The sequence below is a fragment of the Panthera pardus genome, unplaced genomic scaffold (genome assembly GCF_024362965.1).
Source record: "Panthera pardus isolate Hobbes unplaced genomic scaffold, ASM2436296v1 HiC_scaffold_24, whole genome shotgun sequence".
In the NCBI taxonomy this organism is placed as follows: domain Eukaryota; kingdom Metazoa; phylum Chordata; class Mammalia; order Carnivora; family Felidae; genus Panthera; species Panthera pardus.
Window position 1 is genome coordinate 70,463,860 of NW_026526810.1, and position 26,524 is coordinate 70,490,383.

The following is a 26,524-nucleotide window of genomic DNA, read 5'->3' on the forward strand; positions in this document are numbered from 1 at the left end:
TGTATCACTGTTTTTAAAGAAACAGCTTTTGGGGGCACCTGGGTGGCTCAGTCAGTTAAGAGTCTGACGCTTAGTTTTGGCTCAGGTCATGATCTCACGGTGTGTGAGTTCTAGCCCCACATCAAGCTCTGTGCTGGCAGTGCAGAGCCTGCTTGGGATTCTCTCTCTCTCCCTCTCTCTCTACCCCTCCCTCACTCACTCTCTCTGTCTCTCTCTCAAAAACAAATAAATAAAACTTAAAAAAAATTTTAATGAAAACAAAAAATCAGCTTTTGGTTTTATTTGCTTGATTTTTCCCTTGTTTTCCTTTTGTCAATTGTATTGTTTTCTTGCTCTAATTTTTTTTAAATTTTTTAACATTTATTTATTTTTGAGACAGAGAGACAGAGCATGCATGGGGGAGGGTCAGAGAGAGAGGGAGACACAGAATCTGAAACAGGCTCCAGGTTCTGAGCTGTCAGCACAGAGCCCAATGCAGGGCTTGAACTCACCGACCTGAGTTCAGCCGATCATGACCTGATCATGACCTGATCATGAGAGATCATGACCTGAGCCAAAGTCAGATGTTTAAGCAAGTGAGCCACCCAGGCACCCCTTGCTCTAATTTTTATTATTAGTATTGTTCTGCTTACTTTAGATTGTTTTTCTTCCCCAGTTTGCCAAATCAAAGCCTAGGTATTAATTTTAATTCTTTCTTCTTTACTAATGTATATATTTATTGATACAAATTTTTTTTACTATCTTTATTTACCTCCCCAAATTTTTAGGAATATATTTTCATTTTTATTGGATTCAAAATATTAATTTCACTTGAGATTTCGTATTTAACTCGTGGATGATTTAAAACTGTGTTGCTCATCAAGTGGGATTTATTCCTTGGATGCAGGGCTGGTTCAATATCCTCAAAACAATTAATGTGATTCATCACATCAATAAAAGAAAGCACAAGAACCACATGATCCTCCCAGTAGATGCCGAGAAAGCACTTGACAAAATACAGCATTCTTTCTTGATAAAAACCCTCAAGAAAATAGGGATAGAAGGATATTAACTCATATATAAGGCTATATATGAAAGACCCACAGTTAATATCATCCTCAGTGGGGAGAAACTGAGAGCTTCCCCCCAAGGTCAGGAACAAGACAGGGATGTCTACTCTCACCACTGTTCTGCAACATAATGTTGGAAGTCCTGGCCTCAACAATCAGCCAGCACAAATAAAAGGCATCCAAATCAGCAAGTAGGAAGTCAAACTTTCACTCTTCACAGGTAACATGATACTCTATGTGGAAAACTCAAAAGACTCTATCAGAAACCTATTAGAACTGATCCATGAATTCAGCAAAGTTGCAGGATATAAAGTCAATGTACAGATATCAGTTGCATTTGTATACACTAATAATGAAGGAGAAGGATGAGAAATCAAGGAATTTATCCCATTTACAATTGCACTAAAGCCCATAAAATACCTAGGAATAAACCTAACCAAAGAGGTGAAAAATCTATATGTTGAAAACTACAGAAAACTTACAAAAGAAATCAAGATACACAAAAAATATGGAAAAAACATTCCATGCTCATGGATTGGAAGAAGAAATGTTATTAAAATGTCAGTACTACCCAAATAAATCTACATATCCAATGCAATCCCTATCAATATAACACCAGCATTCTTCACAGAGCTAGAACAAACAACCCTAAAATTTGTATGGAACTGGAAAAGACCCCAAATAGCCAAAGCAATCCTGAAAAATAAAACCAAAGCAGGAGACATCACAATCCAGGACTTCAAGATGTATTACAAAGCTACAATCATGAAGACAGTGTGGTGCTGACACAATGGAATAGAATAGAGAACCCAGAAATGGACCCACAAACATATGGCCAACCAATCTTCGACAAAGTAGGAAACAATATCCAATGGAAAAAAGACAGTCTCTTCAGCAAATGGTGTTGGGAAAGCTGGACAGTGACATGCAAAAATATGAACCTGTACCACTTTCTTACACCATACACAAAAATAAATTCAAAATGAATAAAGACCTACATAAGAGAGAAAGCCATCAAAATCCTAGAGGAGAAAATAGACAATAACCTCTTTGATCTCAGCTGCAGCAACTTCTTACTTGACATGTCTCCAGAGGCAAGGGAAAAAAAAAAAGCAAAAATGAACTATTGGGGCCTCATCAAGATAAAAAGCTTCTGTACAGCAAAGGAAACAATCAGGAAAACTGAAAGGCAACCAATGGAATGGGAAAAGACATTTTCAAGTGACTATCAGATAAAGGGTTAATATCCAAAATCTATGAAAAACTTATCAAATTAACACCCCCACCCCCACAAATAATCCAGTGAAGAAATGGGCAAGAGACATGAATAGACACTTTTTTAAAGAAGACATCCAGATGGCTAAGAGACAAAAGATGCTCAACATGACTCATCATCAGACAAATACAAATCAAAACCATGATGAGATATCACCTCACACCTGTCAGAATGGCTAAAATTAACAACTCAGGCAACAACAGATCTTGGCAAGGATGTGGAAAAAGAGGAACACTTTTTCACTGTTGATGGGAATGCAAACTGGTGCAGCCACTCTGGAAAATAGTGTGGAAGTTCCTCAAAAAAACTAAAAATAGATCTACCCTATGACCCAGCAATAGCACTACCAGGAATTTATCCAAAGGATACAGGAGTGCTGGTTCATAGGGGCACATGTAGCCCAATATGTATAACAGTGTTATCAACAATAACCAAAGTATAGAAAGAGTCCAAACATCCATTGACTGATGAATGGATAAAGAAGATGTGGTGTATGCATTTGCATGTACGTCTGTACACATACAAACAATGGAATATTACTCAGCGATCAAGGAGAATGAAATCTTGCCATTTGCAGCAAAGTGGATAAAACTAGAGTCTATTAGGCCAAGTGAAATAAGTCAGATTTCACTACATGTGGAATTTAAGAAACACAACAGATGGACATAAGGGAAGGGAAGCAAAAATAATATAAAAGTAGAGAGGGAGACAAACCATAAGAGACTCTTAAATACAGAGAACAAACTGAGGGTTGCTGGTTGGTGTTGGGTGGGGAGATGGGCTAAATAGGCAAGGGGTATTAATGAAGACACTTGTTGGGATGAGCACTGGATATTATATGTAAGTGATGAATCACTAAATTCTATTGCTAACATCATTATTACACTATATGTTAACTAACTTGGATTTAAATTAAAAAAAAAAAACAACTGTGTTGCTCAATTTCTAGAAGTTGGAAATTTTTCCAGCTGTGTTTCTGTTACTGATTTCTAATTCAATTCCACTGTGGTCTAAGAACATACTTTTTTTTTTTTTTTAATTTTTTTTTTAACGTTATTTATTTTTGAGACAGAGAGAGGACAGAGTATGAACGGGGGAGGGTCAGAGAGAGGGAGACACAGAATCGGAAGCAGGCTCCAGGCTCTGAGCTGTCAGCACAGAGCCCGACGCGGGGCTCGAACTCACGGACCGCGAGATCATGACCTGAGCCGAAGTGGCCGCTTAACCGACTGAGCCACCCAGGCGCCCCAAGAACATACTTTATATACGTTCTATTCATTTAAAATTTTTGCAGCGTGCTGTGTAGTATACCTTAATGAATAAAACATGTGAGCTTGAGAAGAAAGTGCGTTCTGGTCTTGTTGGATAGAGTATTGTAAAAGTGTTAGATCAAGTTGATTGTGCCAATAGATGATGTATATCTGTGTTGATTTTTCACTGCTTAATCTATCACTTCCTGCCACAGAGATATTGAAATATCCTAATAGTGGATTTTTCTAATTTTCCATTATGTACTATTAATAGTTACATTGTGTCTTTTGACTCTGTTTGGTTTGGTATATACATGTAAAAGATTGTTAGGTCTTCTTGGAAAACTAACCCCTTTATAATTATGTAATGTCCCTCTTTATCCCGGATAATCATCCTTGTTCTGAAATGAGCTTTGTCTGTCATTAGTACAGTTACTCTTATTTGCTTTAATTAGTGTTAGCATGTTATATCTGTTTCATCCCTTATTCAACCTAAATATATTTTTATGTTTTATAAAGTGGGTTTCTTGTAGACAACATACAGCTGAGTCATGATTTTTGTATTCTAATAATTCTGTCTTTTAAGTGGTGGGTTGAAGTCATGCGCATTTAAAGTGGTTACTGAAATGGCTGCATTAATATCCACCATGTTTGTTCTTTACTTGTTTTTCTACTTTTTGTTTTGCCTTCTCAAGTTTTGACGGGAATTTTGTAAGTTTAAACCTACCTACTCTGCTAGCATATTATGCTTATTTTACTAATTTTTGGTGGGTACTCGGTACCAGATTTCCCAGTATACATTTCGAAGTCCACTTTCAAATAACACTATACCACCTTATGTGTAATATAGTTGCCTTGTAACAGATATTTTCATTGCCTCCTACTCTCATGTGACGTAGAGCTGCTCATTTCATGTATCAATATGCTACAATCACCAAATAAGTGACTATTATTAAACAGTCATCTTATAGATCAGTTAACAATAAAATGTTATTTTATATTCTTTTGTTGCATTGATAATGTCCTTTTCTTTATGTAGATCCAAGTTTCTAACCAAATCATTTCCTTCTAACTTGTGACCTTTTAAAAATTCTCCTTTCAGGTTGCTGGTGATGAATTCTTTCACCTTTTACTTGTCTAAGAAACTATTTCTTCATCTGTAAGGATAATTTTACTGCATATAGAATTCTAGGTTAATGAATTTTTGTCTTTTAATACTATAAATATTTACCTTCCCTGTATTCTTGCATGCATGATTCCTAATGAAAAGTCTGCTGTAATTCTTATTCTTCTTTTTCCTCTACATGTTTTCCTCCTTTTTCTCTGTATTTTTAAGTGTTTCTTTGTCTTTAGTTTTCTGCATTGATAGGTTATGCCTGTTTTTTGTTTGTTTGTTTTGACTTCATTTGGTTTATTTGGTATTTATATTTCTTAGTCTTTGATCCTCTTGGGTCTGTGATTTGGTATCTGTCAATTTTGGAGATATTTTGCTATTTTTAATATTTCTTCTGCCCCATTTCTTTTCTCATTTCCTTCTGCTATCCTGACTGCATATATATTATACCTTTTGTAATTGTTCTACAGTCCTTGAATGTTCTGCCTTACCTCCCAGTCCTATTTTCTCCTTGCCTTTTGATTTAGGAAGTTCGGAAGTTTCTAATAATTTCTCTTCCAATTCGTTGGTTCTTTCCTTGGCTTTGTCCATTGTACTGATCAGCCCATCAGAGGCTTTCTTTGTTACTATATATATATATATATATATCTATCTCTGTATCTATCTACCTATAGATATATAGATAGATAGATATGTAGATAGAGATATAAAGATATATATCTATCTCTATCTCATCTCTGTCATCTATACCTATTTCTATCTATCTATCTATCTATCTATCTATCTATCTATCTATCTATCTATATAGAGAGAGAGAGGGAGAGGGAGATGTAGATACAAATTCCCAGCATTTCCTTTTGATAATTGCTTGGAGTTTCCATCTCTCAGTTTATATTACCTGCTTATTCTTACACATTGTCTACTTTTCTCTACATAGTTCCCTACTTTTCTCATTATTGTTTTTTTTTTTTTACATATTAATCCTAGTTATTTAAAATTTCCTATCTGATCATTTCAGTGTCTGTGTCATCTGAGTCTAGTTCCAGTACTTTTTATCTTTAAACTGTGGTTTTTCCCCTTGTTTTTTTTGTCATTCTTCTTAATTGCTTATTGAAAACCAGGCATGTTGTATCAGATAAGAGGAACTGAGGAGAATAGACCTCTTATGTGAAATTATTTGTCAATTGATTAAGAATGGGGCTGTATTTAATGTTTTCTATAGCTACAGTTGGAAGACGCTTCAAATACTTCTTATACCTGTGTGTTTGTCTCTCTTCTTAACATTTTGCTTCAATAAGCCCTCCTCTTCAAATGCAGTCTGTATCTTACAGCTCTCTCTGTTATAATCTACTATTAGGATGATGAGAACCTACTGGTGTGGTGATAATGTTTGGGAAAGAGAAAAAATCTTCGGATTAAATCTCAGTGTTTCAGTGAGCCTGGGTCTTGGGGCTGTGTCATAAACAAGTGTTTTTCTAGTGGGTTCACTTATTTTCCCTACTGACCCCTGTTCTCTTTCCTGGCTTCACCATTCCCAGTCTATTCATTTGAAATCTTGACCTCAGTTGACTATGTTTCTTCTTCTTCTTCCTTTAGTTAAAGAGGAAAGCTTTTGGTGAATCTTTTCCCTAGCTCTGATAAGGCTCTACTAAAGTATTTTACCCTGGATAGTAGGCATTTCTGATGTAGAAGGTCCTGGGCTTATTTCTTAATCATCTTTTTTTCTTTCCCCTGCCAGGGCTATAGTGGAATCTTTCTTAAGTCTAACTATTTGAAGTTGGTGGGATTCCAGGAGGTAATGCAAGTAGACATATGGCTGCACTCTTATGATCACAGTCTCCAGGAATTTTCATTCTCATGCTAGTTCATACATAGCTTCCAGCATTCCTTGAAATTAAAATTTGTGTTCCTACCAGTGGTTTCTGCTCCATGAGAGCAAGGTTGCTGATTTCTTTTACTATATCTCTCTGAATCTGCCTATCTCTCCAGGTGATTAGAGTAGCAGTTGTCCCTGAGACTTTAGTTTTCAGATGGATACAACAAACTGACTGATTTCTTAGTTTGTCCAGCTTTTCTTGCTGTAAGGGTAAGAGTGACAACTTCCAAGCTCTTAACATGTTGAAGCTGAAACTAGAAATCCCCATGTTCTTCGATGGATTTGACTGGATTATTTTTCCAGTAGTTTCTCAGGAGGATACACCATAAGCACTTTTGTTGCTGAATATTTCTTTTACTCTGTTTTGATCTCAGCTATGCAAGTGAAAATACATAATACTACTCTCTAATAATAGGCCAGGTAGTCTCTTACTTGGGGTTGATGCTGATGTTTGCTAGTCAAGTTTCAGGAAGAGAGGAAAATAGCTTCACTGCTCTCTGTGACCAAACCAACAAATGGAACTCTTAGTCACAGTCAAGACAGAGTGGGAACATAAGAAAATTAATGTCTGCCCCAATCTCCTGAGATTGGAAGTACACAAGTCGAGTGCTATTGTGTGTGGGGAGGGGAGACTCAATCTGAAAGCCCAAGAAACAACCCTGAGTTTCATTTGGAAACTAATTTCCAGGTTCTTGGTAGCAAAGTAACGCACAAACCAGATTGTTTTGGTTGCTTCCTTATATTTGCTATCATAAGTCACATTCATAATTGGGACCAATATAATGATTACTTGTGAAATTTTCAAACTTTGAATTTGGAAAGAACTCCAAAATTGACCTAAGTGTGGATGTGTAGGATAGCTTGGAGTCTAGACTATATAGAAATACTTCCCTCTTGTTAGTTCACTCTCTGTCCCCACAGGGCACTTCTGAATTAACCAGTAGATGTGTTAAAACAGTTGCAAGTACTCTGGTAGCTCCCCAATTCAAGTTCCTGAGTCTTGATGCATCTGGGAAATTTCTCCAGTGCCAGAGGACTTTGGTCCGCTCATATTTATGACATCACAGCAATGGCAGGTATTTTTGCCAGGTTTTTAATGCCCCAACCACAATCTTCAGCTAGTGAGGATTGGGAGTCAGTAGAAAAGTGAAAAATAATCAGCCACCTTTTTGCTTTTAGGAAAATGGTGGGACTTGGTTGGCCTACAAAGCTTTTCCAAGAGTTTCCATGGGGGTCCTATCTTAGGGCCCCACAGTGACAACTTGATTATTAATACATAGTATCCTTCCATGTTCTCTTTCTCACTTTACTCCCTTACTGTGCCACTAGGGATAACCACCTAAACAAATTAAATACAAGTTCCTTGAAGGGACCATAAATGATATTTTTTCTGAAAGAAGACCTCCATGGCAGCAGCATATTCCTCAACTTTGAGAAACACATACCTCTGACCTAGAGGTGACAAATTTAATACTAGTATACTGCACTCTGGGTTTTTATCTCCATTTTCCAGTTCAAAGAGTTTCAAGAAGGGATCTTAAATGACACAATAAAGCTCAGCTTACCAGTCTGTTTAGAATGACATGATGGGGGATGTAAAGAGATAAGCATATATACTTCAATTAGACGAGTCTTTAGAAGTCCTAAGTAGGTATGATGCTTTCTGCTGCATATGCAACAAGTTTTCACTGGAAAGAGCTATCATATGGCCATTTCTTTCCGACTAATTTATTCTATTTTTTTAAAAAACATGAGTAAGAGTGTAACAAGGCTATATTTCTTAAGGTTTTCCTCATTTCACCTTAGGAAGAATAAGGTGGTACAGACAGTACGCAGAAATCCTGGAATTGTTAGTCTGGTTGGGGTGGAGAGGTCATGGGAACCAAAAGTCTCTTCAAACATCTCTAGCCAGGAGAAGTACTGTATGGCTTTTGAGAACAAATATGGAATTATGGAATAGAATTGTAGGTCCATATGGCAATCGGTTGAACAATAGAACACAGAAGAGATTTCCAGGAGTTTTCCTCAATGGGAAATAGCAGAAATAGTTGTCAATTTATTGAGAATTTATAGGAAGCTCTCTGTTATTTTCTGAAAATCCCTAGGCAGGAAATTTTAAGAATAAAACCTTTAAAGGGCTACATAATAATTATTTGTTCATGAATCATAAAAATAAAAAAAAAAATTTTGTCATTACATATCTGTCCGTTAACTCATTTGGAGTCCTAGGATTTATTATGTTCATTTCACATAGGTGTGTGTGGGGGGGGGGGGGTTGTGGTTGCGGGGCACATGCAAAGACACATATACAAAATAACAAGCCTGAACAGATGTGGTTATTTATGGAAATGAAATTACTCCAGGTAATTTTAAATAATTTTTCTTTTTTTTCCTAATTGTCTTGCAAGGATAACACACATATATTACAGATGATAAATTTTCTATGGTACATAGAAAAAGTCTTTTGGTAATGTCTTAATCTGGTCTGCAATGATTCTGCAAATACATTCATTCCTCTTGTCTTTTCCATTATTATAGTAAAATATATAAAACCTAAATTTTCCACTTTTGTCATCTTTAAATGTATAATTCACTGATACTAGATTCATACTGTTGTGCACCTGTCATCAACATCCGTTTTCAAAAGTTTTAAATTACTCGAAACAGAAATTCTCTACCCATTAGGTTAAAAACTCCTCGTTCTCCTTTCCCTCTTCTTCCCCAATCTATTTTCTTGCTCCATTAATTTTCTTATTCCACATATTTCATATGTGTGTCATCATACATTTATCCTTTTGTGACTGAGTCGTTTCAGTTAGCATCGTTTTCAAAGTTAATCTGTGTTATAGTTTATATCAGAACTACATTCCTGAATAATATACCATGGTATTTATAAACCACATTTTGTTTATTCTTCTGTTGATGCATAATTCTGTTGCTTCTACCTTTCGTTTATTGTGATAAATGCTACAGTGAGCATTGGCATACACGTATCTCTTGAGTACCTATTTTCAATTCATTTGGATATATACCTAGGAGTAGAATAGTGGGTCATGGTAATTCTATATTTAAAATGGCAGTCTTGAGGGACTGCCAGACTGTTTCCCACAGCAGCAGCGCCATTTTATATCCCCACCAGCAATGAATGAGCATTCCAATTTATCCACCTCCTCACCAACTCTTGCCATTGTAGGCAGGTGTGCATTGTTGTAGCTCATGGTGGGTTTGATTTATATTTCCCTAATACTTAAGGACATTTAATAGCTTTCATGTGTTTATTGACTATTGATATATTTTCTTAGAGTGATTGTCTACTCATGTCCTTTACCCATTTTTAATTGGGTTGTGTTGTTGAGTTATAGCTTCTTATATATCCTAGATATTAAGCCCTATCAGATTCATGATTTGCAAGTATTTTCTTCTACTCTATAGATTGCCTTTTCTTCTATAGTATTCTGTGTAATACCTTTTAATGCAAAAAGATTTTGACATTGATGAAGTTCAATATTTTTTTCTTAATTAGTGCTTTTGGTATCATATCTAATCTATTGTCAAGTTATAAGTCAACATGTATGTTTTTTCTAGGAGCTTTATCATTTTAGTTCTGATATTTGAGTTGATCCATTTTCAGTTGTTTATGGTGAAGAGTAGGGCTCCAACTTTACTGTTTTGTGTGTGGAAATTCACTTGCCCAGCACCATGTATTGAAGTGATATTCTTTCCCCATTCAATAGAGTAGGCACCATTGTCAAAAACATTGACCATAAATGTTTGAGTTTATTTCTGGACTCTGAATTCTATTCCATTTGTCTATGTGTCTATCCTTATGCCAGTACCACACTACCTTGGCATTGTAGTTTTAAAATCAGAAGGTATGAGTACTCCAACTTTGTTCTTTATCAGGACTGTTTTGTCGATTTGGGGCCCCTTTGGTTTCCATATGAAATTGAAGATTGATCTCCATTTCTGTGAAAAAAAGCATTGGAACTTTGATAGGAGTTACATTGAAACCATAGATTTCTTCAAGTAGCACTGGCATCTTAAAAATAATATTACTGACCATGAAAATAGGATATCTTTTCATTTCTTAAAGTCATCTTTAATTTCTTTTAGCAATGTTTTTCAGTTTCTGGTATATATCTTTCACCTCCTTAGTTAAATTTAATCCTAGGCATTTTACCCTTTAAATGCTATTGTAAATGCAATTGCTTTCTTAATTGTTCTTTTTGGATTGTTCATTACAAGTGTAAAAAAAAAACCAACTAATGTTTGTGTATTGATTTTTGTACCCTAAAACTTGGCTGATTTTTTTCCTTAGTTCTAGTAGCTTTTTGTGTATTCTTCAGAGTTTTCTAAATATAGAATCCTTTCATCAGGGAATGAACAATTTACTTTTGCCTTTGGAATACTGATGCTATTTACTTGTTTTTTCTTGCCTAATTGCTCTGGCTAGAACTCTCAGTAAAGAGTTAAAGGACAGTGGTAAAAGTGGGCATCCTTGTCTTGTTCCTAACCTTAGTGAAACTTTTAGTTTTTCACCATTGAATATATTAGCTATGAATTTTTCAAAAATGTCTTTCATCATGTTGAAAGTTTCTTCTCTCCCTAGACATTCCTATAAAATTGTTATGGAGAATACTGTATTTATTGATAAAAGCTCATGATTTCATTTCAGTCACTTAAGCCTTAATGCATGAAACAGGTTATAGGACAACATTAATATAACCTGTAGTTTAGTTCCTCATTCCCATGAAAGTCTGATGGAAGAGATTAAATATGTATACACACAGATTCTTGAGTTTCCTATCCAGATTCCAAAGATACCAAAGAGACAGTCCAGATTATTTTGAACCTTTTCTTTGATCCCTCTGTAAAAAGAAAAACAGGTTACAACTTTTGGATTTGAGGTATAGTATAGTGAGCTAGGTATATTTTAGATCTCTCTCCACATTCTTTCATCTCTCAGGAGTCCCTTTAAATTTTTCCCCATCTTTATCTATTCAGACTGTATTCTGAACTGTTGCTTTCCCTAAATGAAGTTTGCTTATCTTGTATGTATGAAATTGGTTCTTTCTTCATTTGTATTTTAACACTTTGTATCTTATTTTAACTTCTAGCATGTTGTTTGTCATATTTTACTTGTGCTTGCTTATTTTTCTCTACCACTACATAGCCTCCTTAAGGGTGGAATGGTGGGAAACTTTTCATTTTCTATCCATCATCCATGTGCTTGCCACTAGCCGGGAAATTTACCTGTTCTCCCAATTCAGCTTTTCAATGTCTATGGAATCTATTCCCAATCCTGATCAGCATAACTCAACTCTTGAATCAACATAAGTTATTGAAGGATTAGCATATGCTTCAACCTTAAGCAAATTATTGTATCACATTACTTAACCAATTTGACTATACGAGGTAATGATCAGCAAATCTTTCCTGAAAAGGGCCACATAAATACTTCAGGCTTTGCAGTCTATAAAGACTATTGCATATCCTTCTTGCTTTTTAATTATAATCATTTAAAAATGTAAAATCATTCTAAATTTGCCTGTAGAAAAACAGGTCCCTGGCTGGATTTTATCCAAAGATTTGGTTTGGTGATTCCTGTAAGGAAATATGACCCAAGCCATTGTGGGCAGAGTCACGACTTTTACTAGCAGTGCTGCATTAAAAACCTTTTATTCTTCTGCCAGGAAAAGGGAATGTTTACCCCCCAAAGCTCCTGGAATTTGTCTTGAAATTATGAAGGATTAGAACTATGAACATATTTAATACTAAGATTTCAAAGAAGAGAAATAAAGTTGATCTATATTGAGCTGTAGAATCCACTCTCCTCATCAATTACTTCTACATACAAACTTTACAATTTAAGTGAGCCATTACTTTCCACTTAATTTTTTAGAATCATACTTCACTTAGTTTCATTTTCAATCAAAGTTACTCTGAGAGAGGTGTTAATTGTTGTGATCCTAACACATAGGACAGGAAACATTCAATGAATGTTTGCTGTATATTTGTGGGAAAGATGCATATTTATTCATTAGTTCCTTTGGCAATGAATGCTGTAAGCCTTCTTTTATATATGTGTTTTAGGGGCTGTGGTCATCAGATTTTGCTCGATGAGCTTTGAAACTGTAGTTGAAGCAATGCCACTTGCTATGCCAAGAGAGTTGAAGGTACAAGTGAATGAAGGCAGGATCTACATTCAAATGGTAATGGAAACATATTCAAATGTCAAGTCCACAGAAACCGAAGCATGATCGAAATCAGGATCAGATTGTTTTCTGTCAGAATTGGGAATATGGGAATAAGACAGTCATAAAATAAGGGCAATTCAACAACAAATATTTTCCTGTAGTTTGAGACATTTCCCTAAAGCTTTTTCATATAGGCCCATGGAGGAGATTGTTTTAAAGTTTTTGAAGATTTACTTATCTTCTATTTTAAACTCTATCTTTCTATTACTCTGGATACTTGCATTTATTTTCCAGACAATGTTATGTCAAATCCCTTCAGGTTTCCTATGTATTGATTTTGGCTACAAACTCATCCCCAAAACACTCTTCATTTTAGATTTATTTTGAAGGATGTATGTTGCTGTTAAAAGATGGCTATTTGTTCTAATTATGTGGTTTTATAAATATGTAGTTCAAAGGCTCAGGTATATGCATAATAGTTTAGGTGGTTTGAGAAAAAGAATAAATACTGGATTGTCCTCCTACCCTTCAATCTTCACAAACCTTTTTCCTAATCCTGAAAAAAAAGGTAAAGATTCATTGCATATGGAATCAGAAAAGTCCCCACTGTAACTCAAAAAGGGGAGAACAAACTTTCTTTGGTGTTAGCAGAAATACTGGAAATAACAAAAGAAAGAACAGGGCAATAGAAAAAAAAAATCACACTCTTTGCACACTTGAAACAGAGGAGAGGAATTCCTTCTTGTGAAGGAAGAATTAGAATTTACTTCAAGGAGAATTTCACAACTAGGAGAAATGTGAAAGCTCACACTATTTTTGAGAAGTTTACACTTAATAGAATATGATATTTAAAGAATATTAAAAAAAAAGCTTTTGGAATTAATTCCTTCATAACTGAACAGTTTCAAAGGACAACTAATAAAAACAAAAAATCAGGGTGCCTGGGTGGCTCAGTTGGTTAAGCGTCTGACGTCAGCTCAGGTCATGATCTCACGGTTAGTGAGTTCGAGCCCTGCGTTGGGGCTCAGTACTGACAGCTCGGAGCCTGGAGCCTGCTTCAGATTCTGTGTCTCCCTCTCTCTCTGCCCCTCCCCCACTCGCACTCTGTCTCTCTCCCACTCAAAATAAATACACATTAAAAAAAAATTAAACGTGATACTTTATTGTGGTAGAGCCCCTCCCTAAGGAAGGGACCTCCTTAGGTCCCTTTGTGCTGGAGGCCTCCTCAGAACAAAGGAAGGCAATGTGGCCCAATCAACTCCCACACTATACATAACTCTGACAGGACTCTGTAACTTGGACTGTGCCCAATCAGACTGTATGTGTCACCATATATGGTAGACAAAGAGGGTAGAAATTACATAAAAGGCTACACCCCCACTGCTCTCGGAGCTCAGCCTTTTTGGGGTTTTAGCCCACTCACCCTGTGCCAGCAAATAAAGCTGCTTCCTCGAAAGAAGAGCCCCCGTGTCCCATCTCTCTGTGAGAGAATCCTGCTACATTATATCATAATAAAGTATTATATTAAAAAATAAGATCAATTCTCTCTTCTGCATAAGCAAATGAAAATTTAGATGTATATACCATATAATACCATTATTTCAAATGCAGTTGAAAATCGGTACAGATTATTAAACTGGATTTTCTTTTCTCTATTTTCTTCTCAATTCCCTGTTTTCAAATCTGGATTATCTAGACGATTTTCTCAGGTCATTGCTATCAATTATCTACATGCTAGCAATCTACCTGAAATGCAAAGTAAGGCAGCTATATTGAAGTGCATTGCCAAGTTTTTAACACAAATGAATAATCCTATAGATACTAGAAGGATTAATTGCCTGAGGCTGTCTTTATAACCCCAGATGTAGCACATATGGTGTTCTACAAATAATAGGTGTTCTGTAAAGACTATGAGATGTGTTTCCATTTAAATTAAATTTGAGAAGCTTCAGTAATTGAAAGTGTGAATTTTGAAAGGCTCTCTAAAATATTTGCCGCAAAATTTTTATCAGACAATACTCTTGCATGAACATACATGTTATATGCTATAAACTTGAAAATTTATTTTGCTAAAGTGCTTAAATGGTATTCATATAATTTTTAGTGAGGAAGGGGCACCTGAGTGGTTTAGTCACTTAAACATCTGACTCTTGATTTCAGCTTAGGTCATAATTTCATGGTGGTTTCTTTAAAAAAAAAAAAAATTAACGTTTATTTATTTTTGAGACAGAGAGAGACAGAGCATGAACGGGGGAGGGTCAGAGAGAGGGAGACACAGAATCTGAAACAGGCTCCAGGCTCTGAGCTGTCAGCACAGAGCCCCACGCGGGGCTCGAACTCACAGACCGTGAGATCATGACCTGAGCGGAAGTTGGCCACTTAACCGACTGAGCCACCCAGGCGCCCCTCATGGTGGTTTCTGAGATAGAGCCCCATGTTGGGCTCTGCGCTGACAGTGTGGAGTCTGTTTGGGAGTCTCTCCCTCTCTCTCTGCCCCTTACCCCTCTTGCACGCGTGTACTCTCTCTCAAAATAAATAAACATTTTAAAAATATAGAGTGAAAAAGAGAAATGGAATTTATGGAGAAAAAGAGATAAACTCATTTAAAGCTGTAAGGTTTCCTCTGAATTTTTTATTGGTAGAAAGATTAGAGCTTTGGAATTTTTCATCCACTTTGACCAACATGCCTGTGGATTATAACATTCTGATACTGAATATGTTGTTAAGGGACATTGGGAATGGATTTCATTTTACTATGCCAGTTATCAGTACAGCCTTGTCATTTTCATCTGTTACACATTTTCTTTGCCTGTCTTCAAAATCTCACTATAGTATTATCTCCCTGGCCTGTTGACATAGGCCACTGGTCTAGCAGAAAGCATACTATCAATCTAAACACAATAGCAAAGAACATATTACAAAAGAGAAAGATAGTTGTCATAGCCACTTTGCTGGATTTCATTCCCATAGGCTCTGGACTCAAAAGATTCCCCTGGCCCATCAGCCAAACCCATGTTGTAGAGTAATACCATATCAGTGTCATAATCTAATCTATGGATGAAAATATTTCCTCTTTGGAGACTTGATATATTCTGACTTTATTTCTAATCTCTTTCTCCTGCTTGTCCTTTATCAATGAAGGAAGAGCTTGTCAAACTCATTAATTCTTTACCTTTTGAGTGAAATAATGTTATCAGTGGGAATGCTTGGGAAATGTAAATGTTGATTTGTTCCTTTTGGGGTATAGGCCACACAATGTCATTAAAGGTTTTAAATGCTTTCATATAAATGCTCTTCTTAGATACTTGTGTTTAATACTGACTACTAAAAGCAGGATGTAATCACAAATGGGTGGGACTCCCTACTGTGGTGAAATAAACCTGCTGTAAAGGTTTATTGTTAATTCAAATATAATTTAGTTTTATATTCTAATTGCCTTAATATACAAGAATAGTTCATATTTTATTTGAAAAAAAATGCTATTATAAGACGTTCCATTTCTCTTTGCTTCCGTTATTTTCCCCCCACTTACTGTGTTGGTGAGTTGACACCTGCTTTCCTCTATTGAAAAAAATTAAAAATGTCTTCCTTGACATTCATCTAAAACCCAATTGTCACTCTTATCTGCCATTTTTTGAATGAATACAAAAGAAAAATGCCTGGTAATTGTACAAGGCAATGACACCCTTGCATTCATCTTACTATTTTTCCTTGGTTCCAGATTCCTATATGGTAGTTTATCTGCATCAGACTCTTCGGTTTGTGGGAAACTTTCAGGCTCTATTCAGTAGCTAATAGGATTTGTCACTCTGTTTGAATTTAGTTGAGAATGTTCTGACAATGGACCTTGGTCTCGTGAATAAACTGGAAAAAAAAAACTGATAAAGAAAATTGATGACATATTGCATGTTCCTTTCCTTTTATTTCATGAGTATAGTAGGTTTTCAGTTATGCTGTTTGGTATGTTAGTGGTTTCTAAGTGAAAGTTCCCCATCAGTGTCCCTTACTCAAACCCTACACCCTATGTGGATGTTCGGCCCCAGCCACAGTTTATTAGATTAGCCTGGGTTGTTGGCATAGAGACGGCAGACATATAGGTGGGGAAATGAGCTGATGTTGCTTGAGGAACAAAACAAAACAGAACAGACATGGCTTTGATCAGTCCATATCTCTATGAAATCTGAATTGAAAAACATGTAGAAAATAAGGCAACTAGAAATGGCATCCGTAGATGAAAGAGTCTTAAAAAAGATAGGGCGAAAGAAGGAGAGAAGGAAACAGGAAAGTGTAAAGTAACAATAACAGATGACACTTGGATGCTTGGCTTCAGAAATCAGAACAAAGGCCTCAGATGGAAGTGTGCACCCAGGGATCACCTATTTCCCACCAGTTTCCCAGGCTCAAAGAGATCTAGTGGTAATAAAATATTATTAGTGAGGGAAGACCCAGAAATGACACCAGATGGGATAAAATATATTCACAGAGGAAATGCAATGCTAGCATCAATTGTGGTCCAGCATAGGTATCAGGTTGCCAAGTACAAACAGTAAGATACCAGAGAGAGCTGTTGTTGAACCCTTGATGTCTGATACATATTTTCTTTGTTGCATTAATTGAATCCTAGTTTCTTGAACTCCAAAGACCCTAATTTAAAAATAAACAACATGCTTACTTGCTCAGGAAACAACATATTAAATATTAAAACAATAATATATGTGTTTGTTGAAAATGTGGTTGCTACACTCTGTGCATCAGAATCATGTGGCGTGTTTATTAAAAGTTGAGATTCCGGAGCCTCTCTCAAACCTAAGAAATCTAAGGACTTAGAATCTCCAGAGGAATGGCTGAGGAATCTATGTTTTTAACAATTTATCCAAGGTGATTCTTTTGTGTGTGTGTGTTTGTTTGTTTGTTTTTGGTGTATTGAAACAACTCCCATTTATTATCTTACAAGTTCTGTAGGTTAGAAGCCTGGGCACAGAATAACTGGGTTCTCTGCTCAGGGTCTCTCACAAAACTGCAGTCAAGGTGTTAAGAGGGTTGCATTCTCATCTGGAGTTTGAGGTTTTCTTTCACACTCATTCAAGTTGTTGGCAGAATTCAGCTCCTTGTAGTTGTGGCCCCATTCTCTTGATGGCTACTAGCAGTGGTCTCTTTTAGCTCCTAAAAACTACTCTCAACTCCTAGCTACATGATCCACTTTCTAGGTAGTTAAAAACATGGCCATCTGTGTTCAACCAGGCCAAAAGAAGCATGTCTGTCTGTCTGTTGTTGCTTTCTATCTTTTTTCAGAGCTTAGGTGAGGCCCATCCAAGATAATCTTGCTGTGGGGTGCCTGGGTGGCTCCCTCAGTTAAGCATCTTACTTCTGCTCAGGTCATGATCTCACAGTTCATGAGTTTGAGCCCTGCATTGGTTTCTGTGCTGATACTTCAGAGCCTGGAGCCTGCCTCAAGCCTGACCTCAATGTTTGCATTTGTTAGAAAACTTGGGATGTGAGGTCTTCCTTGGTGGGTTGTACAGGAAGGAGTTGGGAGACACAAATTTGGAAATAGTGGAATATATCCGTTGCAAGTTATTTAGACACCTTCTAACCAAACTACCCTTGTCAATTAGAGATAGGTCAGAGTAAACTCCTTTCACCAAGCTTTAGGAATATAAAAGCGAAGAGAGCACCAGCCTCCTGGAAATTCTTTCTGGTGACATGCTTCTTGGCAAGAGGTATTAGTGGGAGAGTCTATAATTTCTTGCTCCTGAAATGTGAGAACACAATGTTATCCCAGAAGGGTAGAAGCCAAGTGGTGGCTATTTACTCTCAGAGGCAAAGCAGATATACTTACCAACAAATGGGTCACTAATCAGTGTTTTGACCTAAAGTGGTGGTTCTCAACTGGAGATTTTTGCCTTCAGGGAACATTTGGCAATATCTGGAAACATGTTCGATTATCACAACTGTTGGTGGTGGTGGGGGGTGATGGATGCTACTTTGATCTGTCAAATAGAGGCCAATGATGTTGCTGAATATCTTACAATGCACAGGAAAGCCCACCTACACAAAAAAATTATCTGATCTTGTATGTCATTAGTGCTGAGGTAGAGAAACTCTGACCTGAAAAGATCTACAACAATGACTGTTTGATCAAGGGGTACACAGAAATAAAATGGGCAAAATGCTCAAGTGTAATTTAACACACATAGGCAGAAAACTTTATATTTGATGGACAGACACTTAACTTAGTTGCCAGATTGGTGATTCATGGTCTTTTACTCAACTTCTAAAGCTAAACTATGTAGAGATCCAAACACAAGGGAGGCTTGTATTTTAAGGAAAGGATTTTCAGTGAAAATACAGTCATATCCTGACTTTTCCCCCAGTCTCCTCCCCAAAATACATGTGACTCTTATTAGAGTAAGGTAAATATCCAGATCTTTGGGCAGGTAGTAAATACTGGCTCTGTGCTGATGGTAATCCTTGGGGAACATCCACCAGACAGAATAGGGGCCTGTAGAAGTCAGGGGAGATATATATAGTCTTGACCTCAATGTGCCTCATACTGGGTTCAATGGGACCATAAGTCTGTTCAGTGTCTGTGTGGGTGTATGTGTATGTGTGTTCCTGTTCATTCCCAGGATATATCCTGCAAAGAGATATGTTTGGTAACTAATAGAATCTGTACATTGGCTCCCTGACCCATTAAGTGAGGGCTATTAACACAGAGAGAAGCATCTGGACCTTCTTCCCTATCCCTCCTTGCTCATATAATAAAGCAAAATGTATGCTGAATGCCAGACTACAAAGTGCAAGAGGAAACTATGTATCAGCCATGACTCTTGTCTCTGTACTCCCAAATAAACACTGTTGCATCCTTGCTGTTCATGCAGCAGACCATTTACCTGGTTTTTGTTTGTTTATTTAATATTTTATTTTGTTTCATTTTACTTTATTTTATTTTATTTTATTTTTTTGAGAGAGTGTGTGTGAGTGACCCCAGGGGAGGCACAGAGGGAGAGGGAGAGAGATGCTTCAGCAGGTTCCATGCCTAGCACAAGCCCTATGTGGGGCTCGATCTCACTAGATCATCACCTGAGCTGAAATCAAGACTCTGATGCTTAACCCATTGAGCCACCCAGAAACCCCCAGGCCATTTACCTTTGTGTGTTAACTGTTTCTGAAGTTTTAAGATAAGGTTAAAAATAACCTTCCATTAACGTTTTTCTTGTCCATTCTGCTGTGTGCCAAGTTGCTGTTAAAAAGAGAAGTGAGAAAAGAGGTGAAGTAGCAGACCCACAATCCACAAAGCTGGGGTTCTAGGTCTCTGCAGAGATTGTCAGGTAGTCCTGAAGCCCAGGGATGTCACATATTGGAGAAGACATGCAGGCAAAGTGACATGAACCTAGGCACAGAAGAATAATTAAGTAGGAGAAGGAAAGAATACAGAGCCTGGGTGACAGTCACAGCTGACTGAGCTGAGTCTTCTTCTTCCCTACACTCAAGTTCTCAGGGCCCATAAGCTTGAACCTTTATGAGAAGATGAAAATTCAGAAAGAGAAGGTAGGGAGCACTTGAACATTCACATGCAGTATGTCAACAAAAAGAAAATCTCAGAAAAGTCTGCTCATTTTAAGCGTGAGCAACATGGGGAGGGCAGGACATGGTATACTATGCAAATAGACTAGAGGGAATAAAAGTAACCTGTTCAAAATAGATTTTCATATTACCAGAGTAGTCAACAGATTGAAATAAACTTTCAATTTACCATTAGTATGTTATGGAAGCAAATAAAATCCAAGGAAAATAAGCATCTCTGAGAATTGTGTTGTAGAAGAATGTATGAAAATGTTTTTAACTAAAATAACCTTAAAGAATATGGAAGAATGAAAGCCAATGAATGGTTTAAAATTCTATATAAAGAAATATAAGGAAGACTCTAAAGAAATATAAAAAACCTCTATATAAAGAAATATAAAGAAAACTATAAAGAAATAAAACTCTATAAAGAATAATAAAAAAGATTGGAAGACTGAGAGTGGAAAATGGCAAATGAATAGACATAACACAAAAGCAAATTACTGACCATGTTGTAAGACAAATAGTATAATAGAATGGTAAACAGTTTTTAAAATAAGAAAAGATAATTAATACATAGTATAAAAGGGAAGAGTCACAAATTGTCTCTTTGAATCTCTGAAGAGGCAAGTTAAATTGAAACTGAAAATGAATCTCAAGTGAAAATACAAGATAATTTTCCTAATTCAATGGAAAAGAAATAGATAACAAAATGGCTGCAATATTGCTGGAAAATTATATTAGAATGATCTACTTTTAAGATATATCCTAATCATGTGATTCCATTTCAAAAATGTAACATATGCAGGAATCCAGGCTGAGTATTTTAGGGTAACCTGAAATTTCTTTATAGCCATATCCATTGTCTGAAGTTGGTAGATAAATGTCTTCAAAATTCTAAGGAAAAGAAAATATGATTCAAGTGTACTCTATCCAACCATCTTGTCAATAAAGTAGAAAGGGAACAGGCACTCATTTCCAAATATAGAAACTGTCGAGGAATATAGCACCCAAGAGAGCTATAAAAAGAAACAAACAAACAAAAAAACAGCCAAACCAGAAACTCTAGGTAGAGGACTAGAGATCACAAGAATACCAAGAATGCTTAGTACCATAGAACTACTATAGCTTATGGTTTCTTCACTGAAGACTGTTCAAGGCTCCCTAAATTATAAAGCACATCACTAAAACTGGAACATTAAATACTGAAAGTTGGGATGTAGTGGTGAATGGGTTTCTAATTCTCTCATTGTTTGTATTTGACTCTGCAAGTATATCCTGTGTTTTTTTTGGAGACTTTATTTAAAAAATAAATAAAAAATACAATATAATTAGAAACATTCTCAAAAGCTCAAACAATATTTAAATATTTCATATTTAATGAAAAGGATTTACAGATGGCAAGTAAGTACGTACAAAGATGTTGATCAGCATGTGCCATTGAAATGCAAATTAGAGCCTCGGGGTGCCTCAGTCCATTAAGCTTCCCACTCTTGATTCTGGCTCAGGTCATGATCTCACAATTTGTGAGTTCAAGCCCTGCATCAGGCTCCACACCCACAATTGTCAATGGGCATTTGGGCTCTTTTGATACTTTGACTATTGTTGATAGTACAGCTATAAACAATGGGGTACATGTGCCCCTTTGAATCAGCATTTTTGTATCCTTTGGATAAATTCCTAGTAGTGCAATTGCTGGGTTGTAGGGTAGTTCTATTTTTAATTTTTTGAGGAACCTCCATACTGTTTTTCAGAGTGCCTGCACCAGTTTACATTCCCATCAACAATGTAAGAGGGTTCCCCTTCCTCCACATCCTCACCAACATCTGTTGTTTCCTTAGTTGTTAATTTTATCCATTCTGACCAGTATGAGGTATTATCTCAATGTGGTTTTGATTTGTATTTCCCTGATGATGAGTGATGTTGAGCATCTGTATGTGTTCTTTGGAAAAGTGTCTATTCATGTCATCTGCCCATTTCTTCACTGGATCATTTGTTTTCTGGGTGTTGAGTTTTGTAAGTTCTTTATAGATTTTGGATACTAAACCTTTATCTGAGATGTTATTTGCAAATATCTTCTCCCATTCTATTGGTTGCCTTTTGGTTTTGTTGATTATTTCCTTCACTGGGCAAAAGCTTTTTGAGGTCCCAGTAGCTCATTTTTGCTTTTATTTCCCTTGCCTCCCAGAAACATGTCAAGTATGAAGTTGCTGGTATATATACACAGTGGAATACTACTCAGCGATGAAAAAGAATGAAATCTTTGCATTTGCAACAGCGTGGATAGAACTGGAGATTATTATGCTAAGTGAAATAACTCAGAGACAGACAAATGTCTTATGATTTCACTCATGTAGAATTTAAGAAACACAACAGATGAATATAGAAGAAGAGAAGGGAAATAAGATAAAAACACGAAGGCAAACCATGAGGCTCTTAAATACAGAGAACAAACTGATGGTTGGGGGTGGTTAAATGGGTGGCGGGCATTAAGGAGGGCACTTTTTGGGATGAGCACTGGGTATCATATATAAGAGATGAGTCACTGGGTTCTAATCCTGAAATCAAGACTATACTGTATGTTAACTAACTTGACTTTAAATTAAAAAAAATAGTGATAAAACCAAATGCTTGTGAAAGTGTAGAGAAACTCCTTGGAATATGGAGTTGTACCTTCATTACCTGATGTTTGACTACTGACAACTTTTAAGATCCACAGTTTTGTGCCAGAGACGTATTTCTTAATCTCCAAGATATACACTGCTATTGCATATTACACATCAATCCCCACTATTTGCTAATACAATGCTGATCTTGATTTTGATTAACGCATCAATATACCCATCTTAAAACTCTATTTCCCAGCTTCCTTTCAGGTAGGAGTGAATAGGAAGTTACAGTCGAAATCAGTGGCAGAAGTCAGCTGGATGCCTTCTGGAAAAGGCTTGTGTTCTTGATAAAGGTTACCACTTCTCATTTACTTTTTCCTGACTATAATCTTGGTCTTAGATCTAAGGGAGGAACACAGCTTTGCAATTATGAAGGTGAAATAAATGCTAATATTTAAAGCAATGAAAGGAGTCGAAGTTTTTGAGGACTGCTTCAAGAAAGGACATGAACCGCTGAACTGTGTACTTGGTGGGTGACCTTCTGTTTTGTGAGATAAATCACCCTGAAGTTTTGGAGTAGCACTGGTGTTATGGAGAGCCACATTTATTTCTTTAAGTCTAAGTCTCTCCCCATAAATTTAAGAAGTTTAAGTGAAAAAAAAATTTTTAAAGAATTTCACAAATGTACTTTGAGAAAATAAGATTGTCTTGTTTAGTCATTAATATTTTTTCCTACTATTAGCTGCAAAAATTTATTTTAGCTGACACACTAGATTTGTTTTGTGTACCGCTGTATCTACTACAAATAGCCTGAAACATAGTAGGCATTAAATATATATTTATATAAGCTCATACTATCTGCATGAATCCCACTGAACAATTGTGTTAATAAAATTTTCGTTTCTTTATACAACTTTCAATAATTACTGGTGAGGATAGATACTATGGTATGAAGTTAATACAGGCGTACCTTGTAGATACTGCAGGTTCTGTTCCAGACCATCGCATTAAGTGAATAGCACAATAAAGTGATATCGAATGAATTTTTTGGTTTCTCAGTGCATATAAAAGTTATGGTTATACTGCACTGTAGTCTTTTAACTGTGAAATTGCATAATGTCTAAAAAATCAATATGTATACTTTAGTTAAAAAATACTTGATTGCAAAAACATGGTAACCATCATCTGAGCTTGCATCAAGTTTTTATCTTTTTGCTACTGGAAGGTCTTGCCTTGATATTGATGGCTGCTGACTGTTCGGGGTGGTGGTTGTTGAAGATTGGGGTGGCTGTGGCAATGTCTTATAATAAGACAACAATGAAGTTTGTCACGTAGATGGACTCTTCTTTTCGCAAATGAGTTCTCTGTAGTTTATGATGCTCTTTGATAGCATTTTACCCACAGTAGACATTGTTTTGAAATTGGAGTCAATCCTTTCAAAATTTTTCACTGTTTTCTTAACTAAGTTTGTGTAATATTCCAAACCCTTTGTTGTCATTTCAACAATCTTCATAGCATCATCATCAGGAGTATTTACTAATACATTCCGTCTCAAGAAACTATTTTCTTTGCTCATCCTTAAACAATTCCTAATCCCTTCCAGTTTTATCATGAGATCGAAACAATTCCATCACATCTTCAGGCTCCACATCTGATTCTCTTGCTCTTGTTCTTTCCACCATATCTGGAGTTACTTCCTCCATTAAAGTCTTGAACCCCTCCAAGTCACTTACGAGGGTAGGAATTAACTTCTTCCATACTCTTGTTAATGGTGATGTTTTGACCTCTTCCTGTGAATTGTGAGTGGTCTAATGGCATCTAGAATGGTAAATTCCTTGCAGAAGGTTTTCAGTTTACTTTGGTCCATCAGAGGAATCACTATCTATGGCAGCAATCACTTTATGAAATGTATTTCTGAAATTATAAAACTTTAATGTAGACATTTCTCCTTGATCCATGGCCTGTAGAATGAATGTTGTGTTGTTAGCAGGCATGAAAACACTGATTTCATTGTACATCTCCATCAGATTTTTTGGGTGACCAGGTACATTGTGAATGAGCAGCAGTATTTTATTTTACTTTAATTTTTTTGCTGTTTATAAGAAACATATTGTTTTACTGAATGTTCAGTGAGTTTTTAATACAGTGAGTATTAATGATAGTAGATAACATTAATGGAACTTTTATTAAGTGGTAATATTTAAGGCAAAGATTTTCAACTCTGAGTGTAGGTTACAACTACCAACCGACTCACATGTAGTCATATTCTCACATTCTGATTTAACTGCTTCTAGACTGTAGCCATGCTATCTGTATTTTTTTCCTTTTCAAATTTTTATTTAAATTCTAGTTATTTAACATACAGTACAATATTGGTTTCAGGAGTAGAATTCAGTGATTCACCACTTGCATACAACACCCAGTGCTCATCATCAGTGCCCTCCTTAATACCCATCACCCATCTAGCCCATCCCCCACCCACCTCCCTCCATCAACACTCAGTTTTTGTCTCTATCATTATGTTTTTAATGGCTTGTTTCCCTCTTTCTCTCTTCCCCGCCCCCCATCATATGTTCATCATATGTTCATATTGTTTCTTAAATTCCACATGTGAGTGAAATTGTATGGTATTTGTCTTTCTCTGACTGACTTAACTTTGCCTACCATAAAGCTCCCTAGCTCCATCCATATTGTTGGAAATGGCAACATTTCATTCTTTCTGATAGCTGAGTAATGTTCCATTGGATGTATGTACCATATCTTCTTTATCCATTCATCCAGTTGATGAACATTTTGGCTCTTTCCATAGTTTGGCTATTGTTGATAATGTGAGCAGGAATATTTTAAAAGGAATCTTTTTTTTCTAAGCATTAGGCTTCAATAGTGGACTTAAACTACTCAGTAAACCATGTTGTAAACAGATGTGCTATCATCCAGCCTTTGTTGTTGTATTTCTAGAACACTGGAAGAGTAGATTTAGCACAATTCTTCAGGGCCCTATGATTTTTGGAATGGTTAGTGAGCATTGGTTTTAACTTAAAGTCACCAGGTGCATTAGCCCCTAACAAGAGAGTCAGGTTGTCCTTTAAGGCTTTGAAGCTAGGCATGATATCTCCTCTCTATCTATGAAAGTCCTAGATGGTATCTTCTATCAATAGAAGGCTGTCGTCTACACTAAAAAAAATGTCATTTAATAGAGCCACTTTCATTAATTATCTTCACTAGGTCTTCTGGGTAACTTCTTGCGGCTTCTACATCAGCACTTAGTACTTCATCTTGTGCTTTTATGGTATAGAGACCACTTTTTCCCTAAACTCCACAATCCAACCTCTGCTAGCTTCAGACCTTTCTTATGCTTCTTCCTCACCTCTCTCAGCCTTCACAGAACTGGAGACAGTTAGGGACTTGCTTTGGATTAGGCTTTGGCTTAAGGAAATGTGACTGATTGATCTATCCAGATCACTAAAATGTTGACTTTATCAGTAATAAAACTGTTGTACTCTCTTGTTTGTTCACTGGAGTAGTATTTTTAATTTCCTTCTAGAACTGTTGCCTTGCATTGGCATCTTCACTAATTGTTTGGTAAA